The 26,599-nt window shown below is 39.8% G+C and overlaps 1 protein-coding gene across 2 annotated transcripts in view; it reads right to left on the bottom strand.

Moving 5' to 3' along the window:
* Nucleotides 1-26,599, bottom strand: part of fbxo11b (F-box protein 11b) — a 154,505-nt gene that overhangs the window by 107,528 nt on the left and 20,378 nt on the right. Inside the window, exon 2 of one of the 2 annotated variants that reach the window (XM_043695620.2) lies at nt 3,040-3,144. The exons of the other annotated variant lie outside the window; for it this stretch is intronic. The gene's annotated coding sequence lies outside the window, so the exon portion shown is untranslated. The remainder of the gene's footprint in view (nt 1-3,039; nt 3,145-26,599) is intronic. 2 annotated transcript variants of the gene reach the window in all.

The raw sequence follows: 26,599 nt of genomic DNA, 5'->3' as shown, positions 1-26,599 counted from the left end.
TTTTGTAGCCTTCCCAATCTTCTGATTTCCCAGTGTTCTTGGCCACTTTATAGGATCTCTCCTTCTCTTTGATACATTTCTTGACTTTCTTTGTCAGCCATGGCTGTCTAATCCCTCCCCGGATAATCTTTCTTTTCTTGGGGATGAACCTCTGTACAGTGTCCTCAATTATACCTACAAACTCCTGTCATTTTTGCTCTACTGTCTTCCCTGTTAGGCTCTGCTTCCAGTCGATTTTCGTCAGTTCCTCTCTCATGCCCTCGTAATTACCTTTATTTAACTGTAACACCATTACATCTGATTTTGTCTTCTCTCTTTCAAACTGCATGTACACTGATTAACAAGCATAGAAACTAGAGCAAACTGTTTGGTCCTATGAGCCTGCTCAACCATTCAATCAGATCATGTCTGATCATCAACCTCAATGCTAGATTCCTGTTTACTCCCCATATCCTGTGATGCCTTTAAAATGCAAAATATTCACTTTTTTCAATGAATTCAGTCAATAGGTTCACTACTCTGAAGAAATTTTAGTCCCAAATGTCTACTCTGTACCTGAGACTGTGTCCCCTGATTCTAGAATCCCCAGATAAGGAAAACATCCTCATTGCATCTGAGCAGTCCAGGACAGTTAAAAGTTTTGTATGTTGCAATGAGAACCCTTCCCATCCTTCAAACCTCTAGTGAATACAGGCCAAATGAAACCAACATCTCCTCTTAAGATAGCCCTGTCATTCCCACTATAAACCTGGAGAGCTCCATTCCATGGCAAGTGCATTGTCTCTTAGGTAGGAAACCAAAACGGCACACAATTAGAGAGATGTGGTCTCACCAAAGCATCTCCTGGTAAAGAGTTTTACACTTATCAGGAAAAATGATTTTTCACTCAAAAATACAAAAACCGCAATTTTGGGGCATAGTTACATTCAGGTAATATACTGGATTAATGATTCAGCAGTCTGAAATAACCAGAAATCCCATCATGTCAACTTCCTTATCATCACTGTGGATGTTCTTCTTCCAATGAGCTGCAACAGTTCAAGTCAACAACTCACCACCACCATCATCTCTGGTCTCCCTGCTGTCGGAAGAATGCTGCCAAACTTGGAAAAGTTCAGAAAAGATTTGCAAGGTTGATACCAAGGTTGGAGGGTTGCAACCTTTAAAAGGCATCTGGATGGGTATATGAGTACGAAGGGTTTAGAGGGCCTTGGGCCAAACGCTGGCAAATGGGACTAGATTTATTTAGGATATCTAGTCAGCATGGATGAGTTGGACCGAAGGGTGTGTTTTCGTGCTGTATATCTCTATACCTCTATAATTAGAGGTGAGCAATAAACTCTGGCCAATCCCGACAAGTTGACATCTGAATGAATTTTTATAAAATCTGAATTCAGTTGTTGAAATCTACAAATAATTTGGCATCAATAATAGTAGCGGCTAAGAGCTATCGAGGAGTTCTAAAAAAACATGTTGAATACTGATACCACACTCTCAGCGACGTGGGTGATTATTTTTGACGTTCAGAAGCAGTGCATAAAGCCAACTTGTTTCAAAGATACATTTATAAGATAAGTTCTTGTTTACATGGATGTCAGTAACCCTTGGACACAGTTCTGATTAGACTAATTAGGAAAATTGGATCACGTGGAATTAAAGGTGGGCTTAGCAGTTGGAATCAAAATTGGTTTGACGATTGGAGACAGGGTGGTGATGGAGTTGTTTCTCCGATCGGAGGCCTGTGACAAATGCTGTCCCACAGGGATCAGTACTGGATCCACTTTTGTCTGTCATTTAGGTAAGAATAGAGGAAGTGTGGTAAATAAATTTGCAGATGACATCAAAATTGGTGCTATAGTCAACAGTAAAGCAGATTCTTAAAAGATTACAAAAGAGATCTTAATCAACTGGGTCAATGGGCCGAAGAGTGACAGAATTACTTTAATTTAGATAAAAGGTGAGGTATTGCATTTTGGTAAAACAAACATGGGTAGGACTTATACAATTAACAATAGGGTCCTGGATAGTGTTGTAGCACAGAGACTGAGGGTTTCAGGTATATTAATCTTTGAAATTTGCATCATAGGTAGACAGGGTGGTTAAGGCAGAGTTGAACATGCTTGCCTTCATTGCTCAGACCATTCAGTAGGAGTTGAGACATCATGTTGAGGTTGTACAGGATATTGGGAAAGCCTCTTGTGGAGTATTGTGCACAGTTATGGTCACCCTGCTATATGAAGGATATAATTAATTTGGAAATTGGAAAGATATACAAGGTCATTGTTGGAACTGGAGGGTTTGAGTTAAAGGAGAGGTTGGATAGATTGGGACTTCTTTCACTGGACCATAAGAGGTTGAGGGGTGTCCTTATAGAGATTTAAAAATCATTAATAGAAAGGGTCTTTCTCCAAGGGTGGGAGCATATTTTTAAGGTGAGAGAAAAATGACTTCAAAAGGACTAAGGGGTAATTTTTTTTGTTTTAAACAGAGTGATTTGTGTGTGGAATGAACTGCTGAGGTGATGGACACAGATAGTTACATTTAAAAGACATTTGGAAAAGTACGTGAATAGGATAGGTTTGGAGGGAAATGGGTTAAACGCAGCATGTGGGAGGAGTTTAATTTGGGAGCATGGTCAGCATGGACTAGTTGGACAAAAGGATCTGTTTCTAGTACTAGTACTCGATAACAGTTTAGACTGCAGCAATTCAAAAAGGTAACAGTCCATTATATTTTCAAGGCAACAATAAATGGGTAATAACTGCTACCTGTGCTGATATACAAACGTTTGAAACTGCAGTTTTAACACAAGTTGTAGGTAATTTTGAAACAGAAGAATGAGCATTCATATTCCACATCAGCTCAAGTTCCTATTTTTGTTCCTGTTCCAGTTTTTAAAAACTGGCACATTAGGACTATTCTTACCTCAAATAGGTATTAATGATGGATACTGCAGATGGGGGCCATCACAGATGTTATTCATCAGCATTCACCTGCAGTGAAAAAGCCAGCTTGAAATGGGACTGAAACACAACTTGCCTTGTAGAATCTGCACAGATCCCAGCGTATTTCAGAAACGAGGCGACCACATTAGACTGCACTTATTCTGCTGCTTGAATTTTCAGGCCTTCAGGAATGGAGGCCCTGAAGGGTGATAAAATGACGAATGGTATCATCAATTTCTCGTTCCAACTTCGCTATATGCATACTTAACCTGTTGCCTAGCAACAAAGCATTAGCTGTACTCAGCAGGCTCAAACGGATTCTGCCAGATGCAGTAAATGAAAATGCATACATGATTTTTGATGCACCTTTACATCCATCTACTAGAAGCACATATATCAAAACAAAAACACTGGGCATAGGAGTCAGGAATAGGTTGTCCCATAGTAACATTGAACCATTAAGACGTCAGAACATCTGCACTCGCATCCTACATGTTCACCAATCCAACCAAAATGAGCCAAATTTTAAGTCCCATCTGCTCCAGAGCTGTGTCATAACACATCTGAACAGCTGATTAAAAATATGAGGAAAAGAATTTGCTAAGTCCCCACAAAACACATCCCAGTTACCAACTACGAATACAGCACTGATACTAACAGCTTCTGCCAGAAACATTAGTACCTGTAAAATGTATACAGTACTAAACTGTACCTGAACCATACAAACAACAGTACTATTAACAAAGGATGTTTAATACCAAACTGAAATATCTTTTTATCTGACAATGATGACAGGCAATTCAGAAGACAGAATATAAACAAAGAATGTCCAAAAGATTAGTACGGTATAATAAAGAGAGCTAGCTGGAAATATAGCAACAGATACTAAGAGCTTCTACAGGTATTCAAAAAAGGAAAAAGATTGAGTATTAGTCCTTTTGAGTGTCTGGGGAATTAATATTAAAATGAGGAAATGGCAGGTAAATTGAATAGATACTTTTTGTCCAACTTTACTGTAGAGGATACAAATAAAATTCCGGAAATAATTGTGAATAAAGATGTAATTCATGTTATCAGACAGAGTCAACATGGTTTTGAGAGAGGAAAATCAGGTTTGACTAATTTAAAAGCTCTTCGAGAAAGTTATAAATAATATGGATGAAGGGGGAACCAGTGGTTGGATTGAACTTCAGTATCCAGAAGGCATTTAACAACATGCAAGCAAAGGTTACTCTGTAAAGCAAGGGGTAACCGTATAGTGGGAATCATATTAGTATGAATACAAAATAGGTCAGTGAATAGGTTGAACATAACATGGGCCATTTTCAGGTTGCAGGATTTGAGAAGTGTTGTCCTACAAAAATATTGGCACCTTCAATATTTAGTATTCTTACCAATAATTTGAATGCATAGGCTGAAAGCACGTTTGGGAAATTTGATGATGATATGAAAGTAGGAAGGAGAATAAGTTGTGCGAGGGATTTGGAAAGGTAAAGTGAAGGGCAAAGATTTGCCAGATGGAGTATAATGTAGCTAAACATGAACTTGCACATTTTGGCACAGACAATAGAATTGTACACTACTAAAACAGAGAAAGAATGCAGACTCTAGAGGTACAAAGTGACATGGGGTGCCCTGGTACATGACTCACAAAGTTGGTATACACTTACAGCAAGCATTCAAAAGGAGATTAAACATTGTCATTTTTATGCCATCCCTTTTGAATTAAAAGCAGAGAGGTTTTGCTGCAGTTACGTTGAGTATTGACAAGGCTACATCCGGAGCACTGTGTCCAGTTATAGTTTCCTTAAAGGATAGAAATATGTTAAATTCAGTTCAAAGAAGGTAAACATGACTGGTATCTGAGTTGGGGAGAGATTTGCTTATCTTATGAGGGTAGGTTGGACATGCTGCATCTAAGCTTTGGAGGTTAGGACAGTAACAGATCTTATTGAAACACAAGATCCTGAAAGAATTTGCTATGGTGGATGTTAAAAGGATAGTTCTCAATCTAAGACAGACTAGAATTAGGAGATCATCTGTTTTTAAACTATCTCCCTTTTAAGGCAGATGAATTTACCCCAAGGGTCATGAATCTTTGAAACATTTCTCCAGACAACAGTGAAAATGGCATTAAATACTTTGTAACAGCAGTACACAGAATTACTTATTAGTCAAGAATCTAAGATTATTGGCAGTAGGTAGGAATGGAAGCTACCATCAAGTCAGCAAAGCATCTTACTCAAATGGTAGAGTAAGCTAATGGGGCTGAGTAGACCAATTTACTAGCCTAGAAAAATGAGACTACTAAATTCAACTTGTCCTCTAAAACAGTTCTGTGTAAACATTTCAACATTTAAAAATTACACCAAGTGCTACAGGAAACACTGGTGTCCAGAATATCTGTAATTGCCAGGAAAGGATTCTCAAACTGATTACCAAGCTTCTTACATTAAGTCTGTCAAAACAGGTAAGTGTATTGTCAATTGCTACAGTTAGATTTTTACAAAAAATACTTGCAGAGAAAATAGTTATATCCGCTAAACACAGCCCAATGAACAAGATACGCCACTTTGGCAAAGCATAGATACAGTTAACACCATAATTATAAAAATATGCAAATTAAGAAAACGAGCCAAAAATGTCAATTTATGCAAATTTATGGCATTTTAACATATAACTTAACAGTCAGAACTGAAGTCATCATTAATTGCCATTTTGTCTAGCTTTTATTTAGTTAGCCTGCAAACAAAGATGCAATACATGCATTTCCAAAACTACAAGATGGTTTACTTCAAGTAATTCTCCCAAGAAACTATTCTGGCAACTGAATTTCTGGAGTAATCTAATCCCAACACATTTTCTGACAAGACCTCCCAACAGCAATTTGATAACTAAAAATTCGCATTTTACAGTTCATAACATGTTACCTACAATGATTGAACACTGTCATTTCTGAAAGATCATGCAAAAATAATTTGTAAAGCATCTCAACAGCTGGTTGAGCAACAGGAAGTTTAATTTGCAGTTTTGAAACCACAATACATTTCAAAGTTATTAGCTGAAGGTTCAGCAAAAAAGTATTTTGAAAAAACTAACCAAGGAAATACTGGTCCCTTAAGTACAAGTGGACTTATATAACACCTCATCAGGCCTACAGGACAACCAAAGCACTCTGCAATCAATTTATGAGGATCAATCAATTATAATAGCCAAGATGTAAATGCTAGCTCCTAAGAATGGCAATCAAATAAAGCCCAGTTGATCAATATTTTGAAACCAATGGCTAAGGACCTCACCAAAAATATTGGAGAACTCCATATTCCTCTTCAAATAATGCCAGGAGATTCTGAATGCCCACTCAATTACACGTACATGACTGCTGCCTAATGTCACAATGTGAAAAAACACAATAGCCCTCACCTAATTGTGCACTTAAATACCAGCCAAAATAACATGCTTAAATCTTGGAGTAAATGGGCTCTTGTGGCACAATGATAGCGTCCCGATCCTGAAGGTAGAAAGCCTAGGTTCATTTCCCACCTGTTCCAGAGGTGGTAATGACATCTTTTAACAGGTGATTAGATGACACAAGCAGGATTTGACTTTGTAAATTTACTGAATAGTCAGGTTAACACTAGAAATCAAATATGCAAATGCAAGTACAAATGTAACCAGGTTTACTTTTCAATGTGACAAAAATAGCAGCCACAACATGAAATATACTTCATTGATTGCAGTACAATACACTAGATGCTGAACACTAATAATAAAAATTTTACCACGTAAGAATACCACAGTGGAGAGGTGCACAATCCAGAACACCCCAAGTTCAACTGGTTGTCTGTGCTGATTCAGCAAGTCTCAATCATCGAACTAACTGGGGTGCATTAATTGGTCTCAGTAATCAGTGGGTGCTCATACATATGGATGTTAAGCACAAACAGTAACAAGTTTGGTTGTATTGCTCTCCAGTTGTATAGCCTGCCAGGACATAAATAGTGAGGAACAATCACCCATTTAGGGGCAGTCATGTAACTATTCATGGCAGCTGCAGAGTTTACGATATTAAATTAGTAACTAATAGGTTCCAAGTTTAATTCACACCATGACACGCGGAACAGAATTTTAAAAGCTTTGTTGTTCAGGAGCTAGCAACAGAAAATAAGCATGAAAATAGTATAAACAACAATACACAAGAATGGGCCATTTATAGATCTTGCAGCCGTCAGCAAACATATTGGCCAATGAGCACAGACATTGCTCATAGCTAACCACAGTGTACTAGCAAGCAGAAATTTCAAGTTTTTCCTCCTTCTCCTTTATGGCAAATGACTGCTATTAAAATACAAACCGAGTTTGCATTCAGCAATGAAATGGTCTTGCTACAGTAGTCATTTACTTTGACCTTTGAGTATAGAAGTTGGGGTATGTTCAGCTTTTACAGGATGTTGATGAGGCCACTGCTGGAGCACTGTGTTCAGTTATGGTCGCCCTGTTCTTGGAAGGATATTACTAAATTGAAGAGGGTGCAGAAAGGTTTGACCAGCTTGTTGTCAGGAACAGAGGGCACAAAAGATAAAAATAGATCACGACCCTTTCTTCACTGGGGCATAGGAAGTTGAGGGGTTACCTTATTAATATTTATAAAATCACGTGGGGCACAGACAAGATGATTAGCCAGGTCTTTTCCCTAGGTTAGGTTCTTTTTCATGAGATTCTTACACACTTGATGCCAACTTCTGTGAACAGTCAAAATTTACTAAGCAAGTACAAGCTTTGGAGGAACCCCAAACACTCCTCGCAATGCTTGCAAAGCCATGTCAAGAGATCTCCCTTAACAAAGGGACCAGTTCTTCCTTTATACAAAATTTTTCATCACAATCAGTAATGCTAACAAGACAACCCCCAGCCACCCCCCATAGTCACATGCCACTCAAGACACAATGCAATGATTTGATTATTTCCAGAAATAATGTGACTTAGATAATTCCTCAATGGCGAGATTTGATGTAAATCTTTTTTTGTAAACTGCAGGATGTGGTTAGAATTTTAACTACAATGTTCTTATTGATTCTGAATAGCAGAAGCTGGCTATGTGAACAGCTGGAGATGGCAAAGTAATGTTTTTTGACATTCAACCTGCAAGGCACCTAAGGAATGATCTAAATCACTGTTTATGGAAATAATCAAATCACTACATTGTGTCTTGAGTGGCATGTGACAATGGGGGAGTGGCAAGAAAAAGAACCTAACATTTGGTGGCAGCAGTGGGATTCCAACATATACAGAGCTTCAAGGCAGACTGAATAAGTGATTGCCTGAATGCCGGTTGCGAGAGATGGATGGGCCCATGAGGTAAGATTTACCTTGATCTCTCTCCTTAACCTACCACTCAGTCAACGCCTTGTCCCCTGGGACTCTGTGGTGACAGAATCTGAGGTAACATCCGCACTTGCACACCAATGAGTTCACTGTCAGAATTGTAAGTTCACTGGAATGTTCATACAGACGCTAAATAGGATCTGTATACTATTTGCTAGTCAGCTTTTCAAATTAACTCTTGCTTAAATGAACTTTTCTTGCTCAAAATGTAAAAGCTTACTAAGAAGCCTGTGGCAAATCTAGCCCTGTCTCCAACTCATTGGCCAACAATGCAACCCAGTTACCAAATCTGTCCTTGAGACAGAGATCATTTTCCTAGATGGAACTGTTGAATCTCTTTGCTCTAGATAGAATAATTTCAATCAACATAAATTTCAATGATCAACACAATCAACATATGGATTTTCTCTAAAACATAGTACTATACCTGTGTATTCCAAAATTCTAGTCGGAATGAATGCTGCAACTTCAAACTAAAAACAACTGTCCACCATAGTGGCCACAATCTGCTGTAGAGGGACATATAAGCATGTCCAGTCAGTTAGGAATTCTGTTCTCATTTCTCAGCTTACCCTGTGGACGGCAATGATAATGCTGATGAATGTCAAGGGGAACTAGTTAGATTCTTGTTGAAAATTATCACCTGACAAATGGAGCGATGTGAATTGTCACTCATCAGCCAAAGCCTAGTACTTCTGAAGTTACGATGGAAGCAAGGTCATTGGGTAAGCAGTTGAACATAGTTGGGTCAATGATGCTGCCCTGAGGACCATTGAAAAGGGCTGAAATGATTTACCTCTAACAACCACAACCATGCTGCTCTGTGTTAGGTTTGGTCTAGCCATTGCACAGATTGATCCCCCTTGCCAATGCCCTAATTCTCCTTTCCTATCTCCCTAATTCCAAATGTCTTCAATTTATCTATGACTCAAAAATGCCACCTGAAGTCAAGGTCACTCTGACTTCACCTTAGAATTCATTTCTTTTTGCTCATGTTTGAACCATGATTTCTGGAGCCGAGCAATTTTTACGATGATACTTTTTCTCAAGTTATCTGCACAAGCTACACATTAATTAAAATGAATGCATAAACTTTGCTGTTTTGTCTGTAAATTATGGGATCAATAGAAATACAAATAGGTCTTAGTGTTAACTTAACCCAGGAAGTTATGACCAAAGTTTATACAATTAATGCCATGAGGTTCAATGCAGAGAAGTGGGAGGTTATCCAGTTTGGTCAGAAGAACATTAGAAGACAATATAGAGGACACAATTCGAAAGAGGGTGCAGGAGCAGAGAGATTAAGGTGTATATATGCACAGACCATTGAAGGTGGCAAGGCAGGTGAAGACAGCAGTTAGTAAAGGTGGCACGGTGGGTCAGTGGGGGTCACAGCACCAGGGTCCCAAGTTCAGTTCCAGCCTTGGATGATGTGTGTGTGGAGTTTGCACATTCTCCCAGTGTCTGTGTGGGTTTCCTCCGGGTGCTCCGGTTTCCTCCCACAGCCCAAAAATGTGCAGGTTAGGTGAATTGGCCATGCTAAATTGCCAATAGTGTTAGGTGCATTAGTCAGAGGGAAGTGGGTCTGGGTGGGTTACTCTTCAGAGGGTCTGTGTGAACTTGTTGGGCTGAAGAGCCTGTTTCCACATTGTAGGGAATCTAATCTAAAGCCTTCAATATCCTCAGCTTTGTTAACAGGTGCATCGAGCACAAGAGCAAATAAGCAATATCACACTTTTACAAGATACTTGTAAAACCTCAGCTTGAGTAATGCGTACAGTTATGGGTACCATAGGAAGGATGTGAATATATTGGAGAGAGTACAGAAGTGATTTACAAGAATGGTTTTAGCAATGAGAAATTTCAGTTATATGGGTAAATTGAAGAAGTCGTACTGCTCTCCATGTGGGGGAAAATTGAGAAGAAATTTGATGGAGGTTTTCAAATTATGAGTGGGATAGACAGAGTATCTGGAAGCTGTTCCTGCTAATAAAAAAAACTAAAAGGACAGATTAAAAGGGACGTGCAAAGGCAGCAAGGGTGAAGTGGTAAAAAGCAATGGAATGTATTGCAGGAAATGTGGTGGAGGGCAGGTTCAATTGAGGTATTCAAGAGGACACTGGAGAATTATCTGGATAGAAATGTTCTGCATGAATATGGTGAAATGGCACTCGGTAACTCAACCAGTGTCGATATGATGGGCTAAAAGGTTTCCTTCTGCACAGTAACAATTCCATGATTCTGTGACTGAGAAAACTGATCTCTGAGGTGACTTTTGAATAATATGCTGCCTTTTACTTCATGTGTTGCTAACATTCTGATAATCTGAAAGTTGTCAGCTATTATGAAACTCACAGGAAGCTTGGTTCTGCAAAGACAATTCTCTTAAGAAATGAAATAATGGCAACTTAATTAAATTTTTGTACATCTACAGGCTAACTAGCTGAAATCTTTTTTAAAAATCTGTTGAAAGTATGTTGGATAAAACAAATAAATCATTTCCAAGTCAATCCCACAAAACATTTGACCACTGAGTATTAAGTGATTCTGAAGATCAAACTATTGGTACAGGAGAGCAAAATGTAAAAGCTAATCATGAAAACAAATGAATGGAAGGTTTTTTCCTGAAAATGCTATCTCTAGATAACACTTAAACACATAATTAGAAATGAAGCAAAAAAAAGTTCACGTTCAGTAGGAGGGAAACTTCAGTTGAGTACAGAAGACTAAGTGAGTGAACTGGAAACTTGATTCAAGTGGGAATTCAATGCAAAAGGGGGACAGAGGTGCCTTAACTAAGGGTTACTGCAAAGAAATGCTCCAGAACAAGAGGTAACTGGGAGAAGTTAAAAAGACTTGGATTGAGGCACATACTTACAATAAGAACAGTAGCACAGCATCATCACAAACCACAACATTACACAAGTGCAGGGAAAGAAGCAAACTTGCAAGACATGAATATTTATCGTCTTTAGATAAAAGAGCTTTCTTTACTTAAAAACAGCTGGCTAATTGTAAGATTAATGTTAGTGATTTTACTGCATATTTTTTATAAAGTATAAAGAGCAGGGAATCTAGAGTTACTAATTTACAAATTAATGTTAAAGTGATAGTGATGGCAGGATGAAAGACGTGGTGCTGCAAATGTGGATGCTACAAGACATCAAGGTGATCCAAAACGAACACATCTCTATTAAGTGTTTGCAGCTTCAGAAACTTCTGATCCAAACTAAGGAGGTGGAGTCTCAGCTGTAGACATTGCTCACAGCAGGGAAGGGGAAGGTTACATAGATACTTTACTCCAGAGGGATGGTCACACAATTCAGACCAGGTAATTCAAATCTGGCCTGTAATTAAGGAGATGCGAGAGACACTTCAGGTTATGCAAGTCTGAGGATGCGGGGGATTGCATTTGAAATGTCTTGGCCCCTACAACTGACCTATAGATACGAGGTTCTTGGAAGCAGTGCGGAGAAAAGTGGGACTGCAAGAAGGCATTCAAGTTGGGGTGGGGAGTGGGGATAATTAGTTAGGTAGTAGTGGCAGAGACAGTATAATTACAGGGACTGTTAATACTCTCTGCAGTCAGTCTGAAGTCTGTGTTACCTGCCCAGAGCCAATGTTAAGAACATCTCCCCAGAGTTGGAGAAGAACTTGGAGAGGTAGGGGAGGGATCTAGTAGTCATCATCCATGTTGGTACTGGTGACACTGACAGGACGAGAAAAGAGGTTCTGCATTAAGCGCCTAACTGTTCAGAGTCAGAGTCATGCAGAAACAGACCCTTTAGTCCATCTCATCCATGCCGACCAAGTTATCAAAACTTGACGACTGCCATGTCCCTCCAAAACCTTCCTATTTATGTACCTATCCAAATGCCTTTTAAATGTTCTAACTGTACCTACATCTACCACATCCGCTGGCAGTTTATTCCACATACAAACTACCCTGTGTGAAAAACGTGTTCCTCAGGTGCCTCACTCTAGGACCAGTGCCATGGCACATCCAACAACTGGGCCTTTAGAAAGGACTTTGAACTAATTTGGAGAGAGTTGAGAGAGAAAACTTTGGGAGGGGGAAAACAGACTTCCAAAGCAAGACATACAACAGCATTACAGTCAACATGGATTTAGTAAGGGGAGATCGTGCCTGACAAACTTGTTAGAATTCTTTGAAAAGGTGACAAGTAGGTTAGACCAGGGAAACCCAGTTGATGTGGTCTATCTAGACTGCCACAAGGCCTTTGATAAGGTGCCACACGGGAGGCTGCTGAGCAAGGTGAGGGCCCATGGTGTTCGAGGTGAGCTACTGGTATGGATTGAGGATTGGCTGTCTGACAGAAGGCAGAGTTGGGATAAAAGGTTCTTTTTCAGAATGGCAGCCGGTGACAAGCGGTGTCCCACAGGGTTCAGTGTTGGGGCCGCATCTGTTCACGTTATATATTCATGATCTAGATGAAGGGACTGGTGGCATTCTAGCGAAGTTTGCCGATGATACGAAGTTAGATGGACAGGCAGGTAGTACTGAGGAAGTGGGGAGGCTGCAGAAGGATCTAGACAGTTTGGGAGAGTGGTCCAGGAAATGGCTGATGGAATTCAATGTGAGCAAATGCGAGGTCTTGCACTTTGGAAAAAAGAATACAAGCATGGCCTACTTTCTAAACGGTAAGAAAATTCGTAAAGCCAAAGTACAAAGGGATCTGGGAGTGCTAGTCAAGGATTCTCTAAAGGTAAACATGCAGGTTGAGTCCGGTGATTAAGAAAGCGAATGCAATGTTGTCATTTATCTCAAGAAGGCTGGAATATAAAAGCACCGTTGTGCTACTGAGACTTTATAAAGCTCTGGTTAGGCCCCATTTGGAGTACTGTATCCAGTTTTGGTCCCCACACCTCAGGAAGGACTCAGTATGGCACTGGAGCGTGTCCAGCGGAGATTCACACGGGTGATCCCTGGAATGGTCGGTCTAACGAGTTTAGAAGATTAAGGTGAGATCTAATAGAAACTTACAAGATAATACATGGCTTGGAAAGGGTGGACTCTAGGAAATTGTTTCCGTTAGGCGAGGAGACTAGGACCCGTGGACACAGCCTTAGAATTAGAGGGGGTAAATTCAGAACAGAAGTGTGGAGATATTTCTTCATCCAGAGAGTGGTGGGCCTGTGGAATTCATTGCCGCAGAGTGCAGTGGAGGCCAGGACGCTAAATGTCTTCAAGGAAGAGATTGATAAATTCTTGATGTCACAAGGAATTAAGGGCTACAGGGAGAATGCGGATAAGTGGAGTTGAATTGCCCATCAGCCATGATTGAATGGCGGAGTGGACTCGATGAGCCGAATGGCCTTACTTCCACTCCTATGTCTTATGGTCTTACTGGATAACTGTTTGGATAATGATACCTAGAGTGGGATAGTGCACATAAATAGAAAAGTTGCACTAAATAGGGTCCAACTATAAAAAAAAGTGAGTAACACTTCTGACTCTTCACTGGAACACAGATAGCATTCGAAACAAAAAAAAAGAATTAACAACACAATGAGAGGTTAACCGTGTCTCCATAAAATCTATAAGGCAAAGTTTGCTACTAAATATTCAGGTACGCGCTTTTCCAAAATGAAAGGGTGGTGGCATACTTTGCAGAGGACGGCATAACTGAGACAGCGAGATAGGATCTTGAATCAGGAGATGTAGAATCCAGAAATAACAAGGAAAAGTACATACTGGTAGGAGTAGTCTATAGGTCCCTGAACAGTGGCGATATGGTAGCACAAAAAAAAAATCAGGAGATAAAGAGGGCGTGTAAAAATGCTCTACATTAAGCATAGATATCTTTAATTTTCATGTAGATTAAAGAAGTCAGATTGGTAGAGGTAGCCACGAGGAAGAATTCAAAAGTAGATTCAGAACAGTTTCCTCGGACAATAGGTAGCAGATCCAACCAAGAATCAGGTTATTTTGGATCTGGTGATGTGCAAGAAGGCAAGTCTAATAAATGGACTCGGAGTAAAACAATCCCTAGGAAACAGCGACTATAACAAGGTAGGATTTAGCAGTCTGCTCGAAGGGGAGAAGCTTGGGTCGGAAATAACTCTGCTTAACTTAAATAATTACAAAAGAATAAGACAAAATCAGCTGGAGTAGACTGGGAAACGAGTTTAGCAGAAAAGGCAGTTTAGGACAACATATGTTTAAGTCACCAGCTCCTGCCACACAACCAAGATAAACCCCAGTGAAAAATGAGGATTCTAAGGACGGGGACAAGCCAGCCTTCGTTAATCAGGCAAGTTCACAACAGCATCAAATGGAACAATAAATGTACAACATAGCAAAAATCAGTGTTAAGACAGAGGATTGGAAAAGTTTTGAAAATCAACAAAAGATGATCAAATAATGAGAGAAAATAAACTTTAAGGGAAACTCACAAGTAATATGAAGATGGCACTTTATAAAGGAAGTTAGAGACCAAAGTGAACATAGGCCACTTAAGGGGGAACCATGAAATGGCAGAGGGAAACAAAATCAGAAATTACTGGAAAAACTCTGTGGAACGAAAGCAGAGTTAACATTTCAGGTCCAGTGACCCCTCTTCAGAACTAATACGAATAATGGAAAGATTGGTTTATATGCAAGAGAAGGAGTGGGAGGGGAGGGAGAAAAGAATAAACAGTTGGTGAAAATGGAACCCAAAGAAAAAAAACAGTTGGGCAGACAAAGAAGTTGGTAAAGGTCAGCCTGGAGAATGAATGATGACAGTTAGTGGCTGACAATGGGCTGTTTGTGGTCGTAGCCCACATGATGATAAGGCCTAGTATGTATGGGTTGGGATAAAGGCATGGGAGGTGTTGTTCAGGCCCTAAAATTACTGAACTCGATATTCAGTCCAGAAAGTTGCAGGGTTCCTGGCAGAGGGGCTGAATAGATACTTGGCTACTAGGTCTTTTCCATCATGAAAACTAGTGTAATCGAAAAATTCTAAATAACCAAAAGGCAAGAGGAGTAGAAGAAATAAAACTAATCAGAAGATAATAATACTCGGGAAATTTATGGGCCTAATAAGTTCCAAGATCTTGATGGGATGCATCCCAGGAGATAGTGGATGCACTGTTAGTAATCATCCAAGAATCCTCAGCTTCTGGAAAAACCTAACATAACCAAGCAGAGTCAAATGGCTCATGAAGAGAAAATCAGGTCTCACAAATTCATTAGAATTCTCTAATGAAGTAACAAGTGGGACGTAATATATTAGGTTTCCAGAGGTGTTTGCTAAGAGTTGGGCTTATCTTACTAAGAAGCCTACGGCATTGGAAGGAGGGTATTAGCCTGAATAGAGGATCTGCTCCCAGGAGGACCAATTCTAATACCGAAACTTCGTTGGATATGTGGAACAGTCCATCTTCCGCAGCTACACTGGCACCACCTTTTCCTCTGCTACATCGATGACTGTATCAGCGCTACCTCGTGCTCCCACGAGGCGGCTGAACAATTCATCCACTTTACTAACACCTTCCACCCTGACCTCAAATTTACCTGGACCGTCTAAGACTCCTCCCTCCCTTCCTAGACCTCTCCATTTCTATCTCGGGCAACCGACTCAACAAGGACATTTAGTATAAGCCGACCGACTCCCACAGCTACCGAGATTACACCTCCTCCCACCCTGCCCCCTGTAAAAACGCCATTCCATATTCCCAATTCCTTCGCCTCTGCCGCATCTGCTCCCAGGAAGACCAATTCCAATACTGAACTCAGATGGCCTCCTTCTTCAAAGACTGCAATTTCCCCTTAGACGTGGTTGACGATACTCTCCACCGCATCTCCTCCACTTCCCGCTCCTCCGCCTTTGAAGCCCGCCCCTCCAATCACCACCAGGACAGAACCCCACTGGTCCTCACCTACCACCCCACCAACCTCCAGGTACATCGTATCATCCTTCGTCATTTCCGCCACCTCCAAACAGACCCCACCACCAAGGATATATTTTTCCCTCCCCTCCCCTATCAGCGTTCCGGAAAGACCACTCCCTCCGCGACTCCCTCGTCAGGTCCACACCCCCCACCAACCCAAACTCCACTCCCGGCAACTTCCCCTGCAATTGCAAGAAATGCAAAACTTGCACCCACACCTCCCCCCTCACTTCCCTCCAAGGCCCCAAGGGATCCTTCCATATCCGTCACAAATTCACCTGCACCTCCACACACATCATTTACTGCATCCGCTGCACCCGATGTGGCCTCCTCTACATTGGGGAGACAGGCCGCCTACTTGCAGAACGGTTCTTGGAACACCTCTGGGACTCCCGCACCAACCAACCCAACCGCCCCGTGGCTGAACACTTTAACTCCCCCTCCCACTCCTCACAACGCCAGAGACCCGGGTTCGATTCCCGCCTCGGGCAACTGTCTGTGTGGAGTTTGCACATTCTCCCCATGCCTGCGTGGGTTTCCTCCGGGTGCTCCAGTTTCCTCCCACAGTGCAAAAATGTGTAGGTTAGATGAATTGGCCATGCTAAATTGCCCGTAGTGTTAGGTGAAGGGGTAAATGTAGGGGAATGGGTCTGGGTGGGTTGTCTTCGGAGGGTCGGTGTGGACTTGTTGAGCCGAAGGGCCTGTATCCACACTAAGTAATCTAATCTAAGAGATAAACCACAATAAATCAAAGTGCTCTTCCTTCCACTTTCCTACCCCACACAAAAAAAATCACAACCATTCCCAACTAACTGACATCAACATACCCAGGAAGATTAGTGCCTAAGAAAAACATTGGAACCAATGTTAAATAAGTATAAAAATCTTAAACAATAAAACTACAATGCTCTCCCGTACAATTGATTCTGTGTCTGCATTAAGTAAACTGTAATCTTGGAAATACAAGTTTCTTTATTCAACTCATTAACATATTAAGTATAAAGTTGTGCCCTCAGATCTCTGCAAAACACAAGAAACATCCCGCCAGGATCCATTCTTGGTATCCTTTCTGTATCTTCCAATTCACTGCCAATTATCAACTCATGTCTCCATTTATAATTTCCACACAATCTGCTCAGTTTACTAATTTTTCAGAAGGCTGCACAACAGCTCAACATTGACGTGCGCACTGGAGAGCAGCTGATCTTTACAACTAAAATGCCATTTAGCTGAAGAGATTGCTGAGTCAGGGAAGTCTACATTCAGCAACTGTGATATAGCAGCTGATATGTTCTGACATCATTTGGGATAGCATCAATTAGGGCTCTTGTGACACAGTGGTATTGCCCCACCTCAGGAGGTAGTGGTTTAGCTTCAAGTCCCACCTACTCCAGAGATGTGCAATATCATCTTCGAACTGGTTGGTTAGAAAATATCTTCGCCTGAAGCATTAGTTTTGTGCCCTACAGCAAACCAGCTCCCCACTGCCTCCATAAGTAAATTTTTGCACCTTACTATCATTTCACTCAAAACCACCAATATTCTTACCTAGTTATTTGCAGGATTTGGACATCTGTTAAAATGAGATGTTGGTCAAAAGAAATCAGCATCTAGTCTTTGGCAACATAAAGTGTGCTCATCACTTAACCACATCGCAATTTTCAAAAGCTTTGTTTCCTAATCTTATGGAATACATTGTTGACTGTTAGGTTTGAATTTAATGAAATATGTTTCAGGGACTCAATATATCAATTGCAATGCACAGGGCATTTTGGACAGTGGATCCACAGCGAATCTCTTATCTTGGCTTCCCTACTATCTTACATGCTGCTTCATCAGTTCCAATTCCCATTCTTCCAGTCTAGAAAATCTATTCCACTCAAATTCATTAACCCCCAAGTGACTAGGCATCAGATATTCATTGGAAATGGTAAAGACACGATCCTTGGAGGTTTAATCTTTATAGTATTTTATTTTAAAATTAGATCTGGCCAACCATTGTTCATAACATCAATTTAAAAGGTTTGGGCTAAAAAGTTCAGAAGAGATGCAAGGAATTTTTTTTCCCTCCCATCCAGAGTGGTGGGAATCTGAAATGCACCAGCTGTAAGGGTGGTTAAGGCATAAACCCTCATAACATTTTAATAGTATTTAGATCTGTTCTTACGACGCCGAGGCATACAAGACTATGGGCCAAGTTCTGGAAAATGGGATTAGAATAGTCAGATGGTTGTTTTTGACTGACACAGAAAGTGGTCCAAAGGCCCTTTTTTTGCTGTAGATTTACAACTCATAACTATTCATATCTTTCTCTTGAAAACTATTACTAATTCCAATATAGTGCTATACACTCAAATTATTAATATGAATATAAAGTTAAAAAGACTCCTGGGGAACAGCACTTTGTTCCTTCCTCCCTGTTAAGACATTATGGTTCCAGATGCATGCACAAAGGGAGGCCACGGTTTGTGTACTAGCTCTCTGCAAAGCATCACATCTCATCCCATTTCACCTGACCTCACCTCACAGACCCTATATTTTCTCTCATCACACAGTTATCCAATTCTCTTCTCAATACTTCAAGTGAGTCTGCCTCCACAATCTCAGGCAGGGCATTTCAAATCCTCAGGACTTCATAATAATGATTTCTTCAGTTTCCAATTGCTTCTTCCATCAAATCCTCTCAATGCCCTCTGATTCTTGACCCCCCACTAACTCTAAGTTTCTGCCCAGCTACTCTGTTTAAATGTCAAATTTCCTCTTAAATCTTTCTTTCTTCAAGGAGTGGGTCCAGCTTCCCAAATCTGAAATCATCCCGTTCTGTACCCTCTAACTTCACCCCATCTTTTCTGAGTAGTGTACAGACAGTATTCCAAGGTGTGGCGAAAACAAGGTGTTCTCATACAGGTTTTGACAGCTTTCTTGTTTTGCTGATGTGGTGTCCCATCCATTGCTTTCTCAACTTGCCCCACTACTTCCAATGATTATACATGCACTTCCTTAATGCCTCGGTTCTTGCACCATTAATATCATTGGTTTTATTTTGCCATTAAAATTATTTACTTCATCCTTCTCTGCATTAAGTACAATTGGCAATGTTTTCACCCATTGCTTTAGCTTGTCCTCATGAAGTCTATCACTAACCTCCTCATTACATACAGCACTTGAACATTTGTTACGCACAAATATTTAACTCATCAATATATATCAAGCTAACTAGCATCCTTAACAACATCCCTGGGGACCTCCCCTCCCAATGTAATCCTTTCCAATAAAAACAAAAAGTACTCACCACTACCCTTCACTGTGTGATGACCAATGTGCTTTGGAAAATAATCTGTTTTGGGAAACACATGTATTTTGTTTTATGCAATTTCCCTTTAAAAGGTTGGATGGGGAAAATTCTGAATGAGGATGATTTATTTTGAGATTACATTATATGGCTCCAAGAAATGCTGTTGTAATCAGGTGTTGTCATGGGGATGAAGAGTTAAAAATCAATAGATAGGTAAGTTAACTACAGTGGGCTTGGTCACCTGATGCTGTGTGTTTGGCAATCTTCAAGCAGATTCTGGTGTTGAAAGCTGATCTCGAAGAGCAGAGACTGTGTTACATATTTGGAAAGACTGGCGAGCAATGAATAGTAAGAATAGCAAAGCTTGGGCAGAAAGGATGGTGAAGGATTAATAAAGCTTGATTAAGAAAAGCATTTTCCGTGACCAGATATCATAACTTATTTAACTTTTGCTGATATAGTTAAATTTTACAATGGAGTACCCATCAGTTAACATACACACAAAGTTGACAAACTGCCAGATATGTTCATCAGGGCTGTGTTGGTACAAGTGAGGAAGCATTCATAAATGTACACCACGTCAGTACACAGACTTTGGATGGAACAAAACTGCTGATAAATGCAACTCAAGAGCCAAAACAATCATGAGGAACTCAAAAGTCTTGCATAACAAACATACAATTGGAAACATCTTGTCCTACACTTGTTAAGAAAGCAATGTGACTGCTTCTAAGTATGAGGCACAGTTGTATCCCAAGTAAAACTAATTCAGTTTTTATTTGAAATATCCTTCAACTTTTAATATTTGAATTATGTAAATTTTAATTGGCTGCTACAGTAAAAGTTTTTAAGTGAAATCTTGTCCACCCATTTGCTTTGGTGTCACAAGAATACCTTTTTTTTTTAAGTTCTTGGTCTCTACAGGATTCCAATACCCATCACTCTGACAATTACGTAACTATTCTGCTACAGACTCCATAACTTTGTTGGCAAGCTTGTTATGTGAGACTTCTTCAAATACCTATCAAAACTTATATCTCACATCAATTGTATTACCCTCATTGACCCAGCGCTACCTCAAAAAGTTAAATGCAACTTGCCCTGAAACCCATCTTGGTTTTCCTTAATTAATCCACATTGTCCACATGACATTTAATTGAGCCCCAAATTATCAACTTAAAACCCTCAAAGTCAAACCAATTGTTATGTCATTGAAGGCATGTAGTTGGAGCTTATCCTTGCACCTCATTGTGAACAAGGGTGGGCCTTTTGCAATTCTTCAATCTTCTGGCATCAACCCTTCATTGAAGAGAATTGCAAGATTATGGTCAACACCTCCATAATTTCCGACTCAATTCCCTCAGTATTTTTGAATTCACCTTCTCTGGTCGTGATGAGTCATGAACTTGACAACCAACCCATTGTATGACCACATCAATCTTTCTGCCATGCACTGCCTTCCGTCTTTACCTTTGTTTCAGCAAAAAAGCCCGATTAATGAAAACATCTTCCTGACTAGATATCACAATTTGTTTTAGAGCTGATGTATTTACTTTTGCCGATGAATTTCTATGAGTTTTATAAGAGAGAACACATCAGCCAATGTACAAAATTGATAAATGACCAGATAATCTTATTTGATGAATGCTCATTATGTCGATAAACATTGCTCAAGACACGAGAAATAATTCATTTTCTCTTTGTTTAAATTCCATGTTTAAAATTCTACTTAATTTGAAGTATTGGTCAGTGCGCTTGTCAAAAAAACGCAAGTGCAGAATTGTCCAGCATGTAGACACTGAGAACAGGTACCACAAATTTAATTTGATTATTAAATAATTTTAAAAGTTCAGAGTGAACAATCAGGAATTCTTTAATAATTCCTTAAAAAAAAAAGAGATAAGGTCAATTAAACACGTGTTGTCTCCAGAAAAACAAAATAACAATCAGTATGGATTTGTTTAGCTCATTTCCCCAAAACATATTTTTATTAAATACCGCTGTGTTGATGTAAACTTAACAAGACACCTCTCAGGGTAGAATCGACATTGTTGATGTACGCTGAAACTAAATGATCACCATCCTCACTTTCAGGTCGGCCAGAGTCCAATACAGGACTGGCACAGATGTTTACAAACTGGCGATTCATAGTATCATTGTTGGTACTTGGGTGAAACTCCGACAGTGTAACACCTCTGGCATTTCTTTGGGTATTAAAATAGACTGAACTAAGTCTCCACGTGGGCCTGTTGGCTACAGTATTTTACAAAGGGAAGGCTGGCCTGCAAAGCAGAAGTACATAAAGCTTTTTTTTCCCTTAAGGGTTCCCTCATATTGCTTACACACTACACACATGTAATCTGAATCAACATACTTCCTCATAGAAGATCTGCTTTTGCATTTTCTGTAGCCATCCTCATGAGAAACATGTCCGGCCCAGTGAAGTTGAAATTACAATGTTGAGCTCATGTCCTATGATCACACTTTACCACGAAGCAGGGTGGTAAAGATGATGGCCTGGACAAAATTGAATTTAGTCTTGATTTCTGTATACGTGTGGTTATACATCAATATGGCAATGCTGGAGAGCAGGCTATCAACATACAAGAAGTTTCCTGCAGCATTGAGATGGGTGCCACCAAGGTTATACTTGATCCCAGCAGAAACATAGGTCTGATACTGGGAGAATTGATTGAGATCTTTTTGACATTTAATACATTTTATTGAAAACTTCATACACCGTAGACAGAACTAAGAGTCAGAACCAATCATACAGATTTAAATCTACTTCAAAAATAAAAGTAATATAAGAGGTGAAGTCTTCCTCCATTTAAAACACTGCAACAGGGTGCTATGAAAAGGCGGTAACCAGAAAACAACTTCAGGTCACTTAGATATGGTTCCACCTTGGCGATATTCCCAGATTTGGCTTTCCCAGACTAGTACACATGGAAGTTTGATTATTGAGCTTTATTTTTTTTAAAAAGACCACCCTTACTGCCCCAAATATTGAGATAAAATGTTCTTGCAATCATATTTTCAAGAAGTGCAATGTCTTTTCAGTCAGATCCACTGACATTCTACAGTTGATTATTTGAAGATGGAATCCTGAGAATAATAAACCAAAAAGGAAGCTTCTGTCATCCTTTCTGGCCAATCAGGGATTTGTGAATGTGAGGAATGACTCCACCACCAACAATGGTAGCCTTGATTAAGGAATGTAACTCTTCAATTCCATGATGACAAGTTGCAAGTGGTGAGGGTAACGCATTTTGGAAGCATTTCCTGCAAGGTCCGACTTTTCACCTTGTTAAACTGACCTCACATGCTGATTGTTTCCAATATTGTTAAATGGCTCTATATAATTATGCTTATCCACCCTATTAACCCATTACCCTTGCCTCCAGTATCTATTATTAACTGTAAGTTCTTATCTGATCTGAGTCATGCTTAGCTGAACCTCGTGTCACAAAACTCAGGACTGAACTCTTTCCCTACCTGCTCATACCCTATACACATTCGTAAATGGGGATGCAGGTTTGAGTAATTAATGTGTAAATCCAAGAACTTCTTTCAAGTCACAGTCCTGAAATAACTTAAGGTTTTATTAGAAATAAGGTGGCACCTCAGCTCAGACAATAAGTTAAAGGGTGTGAGGTTAGAATCTGTCTGTAATCTAACCTTGAGTCAGACTGGTTCGATTTTCAAAGTAGGAATTTCTAAAACATCACACAGGCTGACTGCCTACAGATTGTGTATTTTTTGAACAAATAGAATGTACCTACAAATACAAATTCACCCCATAGACTTATATGTGTGCACATTTGGGGGGGAGTGAGTGGGTGTGTGCATGTGTGGGAGGGAGTTGGGTGTGACAGTGTGAGCTTGTGCATGTGCATGCTTGATAGTGTGTGCGTGAGTGTGACCGAGTATCTGTCTGTGAGAGGGTGTGTACCTGAGTGTGGGGGTGTTTGGGGGGGGGGGGGGGGGAAGAGAATTTACATTCACAGCACTTCAAAAGCTTTTACTTCTAAATAAACCTGTTGGACTATAACCTGGGGTGTGATTTTTTAAAATCTTTGCCCACCCCAGTCCAACACCGGCATCTCTACATCATAGTTAAATTCTTGACAGGGTACAAGTAACAGCTTGATATAGAAGTAGCTTTGACAGAGGGTGCCATCAAGCAACCCTGATAAAACTCAAGTCAACGATGATAGGTTAAGGTGAAGTGGGGTGGGGCAGGAGAACATAAGGAGAGAGAGGAGGATGACGACGAGGAGAATAGAGGAAGATGGAGGAGAATAAAGGGAGAGTGTGAGTGGGAGAATAGAGATGGTGAGATGGAGGACAGAGAGGGGGAGGGGAGGAAGACGACGAGGAGGGAGAGGGAGGAGGAGGAGGACAGAGAGGGAGAGAGAGCAAAGGACAAATACAGTGAGGGTAGAGGTGGAAAAGGAGCACCCCAGAAGCCAGAATCTCATTTGTACAGCGATATTTGCTACTGTCTGGGACATCAAATACTTGGCTCAAGCACATTTGGAGGACGATATTATAAGTATAACCATGTTCAGCTGCTTCATTAATGACCTTAGCACCATCTAAGGTAAAAAGCGTCCCCACTTTTCAAAAGTTACAGGGTTCCGTTCGATTGCTAAATCTCCAGATAATGAAGCAGTCTGTGCTTGCCTGCAGTATTACAAAGACAACATTCAGGTTGATCATTAAAAGTAACATTTGTACTGGACCAGCATCTAACAAGTTTATTCATCTGCCTTTGACATTAAATGGCATTGCCAGTGCTGTGTTCTTATTAATTTCCTGCAAGCTGCCATTATCCAGAAACTCAACAGGATCCAGCACATGAATACTGCAAATACAAAAGTATGTTGGATAATGTGTGGCAAGTGAATCACCCAGTTTCCCAATGTCTCTCCAAAAGGCACAACTGAAAAGATCTTTCCATTCAGCTGCAAATGCAGAACTTTGAAGAAGCTTAACATCTTCCACAACAAGGCAAACCAACTGAATGGCAATTAATCCAACCCCTTCATCATTGTCACATTATCGCTACAGCTTTATCCGATCCACAAGACATACTAACAACTTGCCAAACATTCTTCAATTCATTTGCTGAACTTGCAAATTTCATTACCGAGAAGGAAAAGGGCAGCAAGCGCATGAAAACAAAACTATTTCCAAGTCACAAGCTATCCTAAATTAGAGATTTATTCATGCTTTGTCATCACAAAGTCAAAATCCTGTACTTAACAGAACTTTGGAAGTTCATGACTTCCTTTAAGAATTAGGGATGAACTACAAATGGAGAAAGTGAGGACTGCAGATGCTGGAGATCAGAGCTGAAATGTGTTGCTGGATGCTGCCTGACCTGCTGCGCTTTTCCAGCAACACATTTTCAGCTCTGAACTACAAATGGCCTTCTATGAAATTCCCATGAGCCAATAATGATTTATTAACACTGAATTTCAAGGCAGTTCTTAAAGACAGCAAAAAGAAAATAGCTGGGGATTTGAGGGGAAGACTTTGTAGAAAGGACAGTGGATCATTCTGGCTCTGTCACTACTTGCTAACAACTCATAAGACAAAAATTAGTGGTGGGAGAGAAATATCTGTGGAAGATATATAATTTCCATGCAGGGATCTAAAGATAAGGATAATGAGTTTTAAACTGATGCAGGGAGAAAAGAAGAAACCCACCAAGTTTACCAGGATGGTGACGATCAAACCAGGATGTGTTTCACAAAGAGGCTTATAGTGAATGGAGCATTTAACATCAGAAAGACAACTGCAGCAAAAATCTAGAGTTAATAAATGGATGGAAGATTTTTAGTTTGTATTAAAAGATTAAAGCATATTAGATATGTAACAGCTGATGCGAAATATTGATAATTATTTCAATTTAACAGTATTAATGCTTTCTTCATGCATTTATGGTTGGGTACTCTTACCATAATCATGCTATGTCCCAAATGATTACAAACTAAGTAGCTAATATTTCAAAAGTTCATGATTTAAGACCTAATAAATTATTTTAAAAAGTAACAAAGTACAGGATTTTTTCAATAAAAAGGGAGTATCTGGATAAAGCTTTTATCTTGAACTTACCTGATAACTTAGAGAAGGAAAGCGAAAAATTGTTAGCAGAGTTCAAATTCAAAAAAATGAATTAAATCAGCTGCAATCTTTCATTACTGTCCAAAATGAACTCCATTCAGACCAACCATAAGATACTTCTGACAATTCATAGAATTAATACTCCGGTATAGTTGATAAGAACTCATGGTTCTACAAAATGGTGAATGAACATTGCAAGCAAAATATTGAATTAAAAAGCAGCACGTCACTGCTAAAAGGCCCAATGGATATCGCATCATTCGATATATTACTAAAAGCATACAAAGTAGATTCAAGATTTGAATCAAATTCTATTTTGATCTCATTTGGACAGCACACTTGAACTAAGAAGGGAGAGAAAAGAAAGTCAAACTACCCCCATGGGTGTAGATGCGATGTCTTGACACTTCCTTGTCAAATTAATAATCATTTGAGCTAAAATACCACTATGTGTGCAAATGTGCAGAGTACCCAATGCCACAGAAAAAGGAACAAATGGGGTTGATAGGGAAAGCATCAGAAGAACGCACAAAAACAGTGACTTCAGCATCTTAAATGTCAATTCTATGAGATTTTAAAACATTACAAGGCACTTCACAGAAATGTTATCAACCCAAATTTGACACTACGTTACGTAAGGGAATATTAGGATTGATAAGCAAAGATAGGTTTATATGAGTGCCTAAAAAGAGGAAGGGGACATACGGCAATTAGGGAGGGTAAAATAAGTGTCCATGTTATCCAATAACATAAGGAGCAAAAACTAACAGCCCCTAAAAAGTAGTTTTTGCCATTACCTTACTTGATTCTCATTAAAAGACTGAATATTACCATCATCATCATGAAGACATCTGACTGAATTGGATTACATTTCATTTCATATTGATCTCCAGTATCTGCAGTCCTCACTTTCTCCTGTACAGACTTGGCCCTCCAGCTC

The sequence above is a fragment of the Chiloscyllium plagiosum genome, unplaced genomic scaffold (assembly GCF_037043375.1).
Source record: "Chiloscyllium plagiosum isolate Xiang-an unplaced genomic scaffold, Cpla_swu_hap1 HiC_scaffold_10, whole genome shotgun sequence".
NCBI classification, from domain to species: domain Eukaryota; kingdom Metazoa; phylum Chordata; class Chondrichthyes; order Orectolobiformes; family Hemiscylliidae; genus Chiloscyllium; species Chiloscyllium plagiosum.
This window is presented reverse-complemented; position numbering and strand designations above follow the sequence as displayed.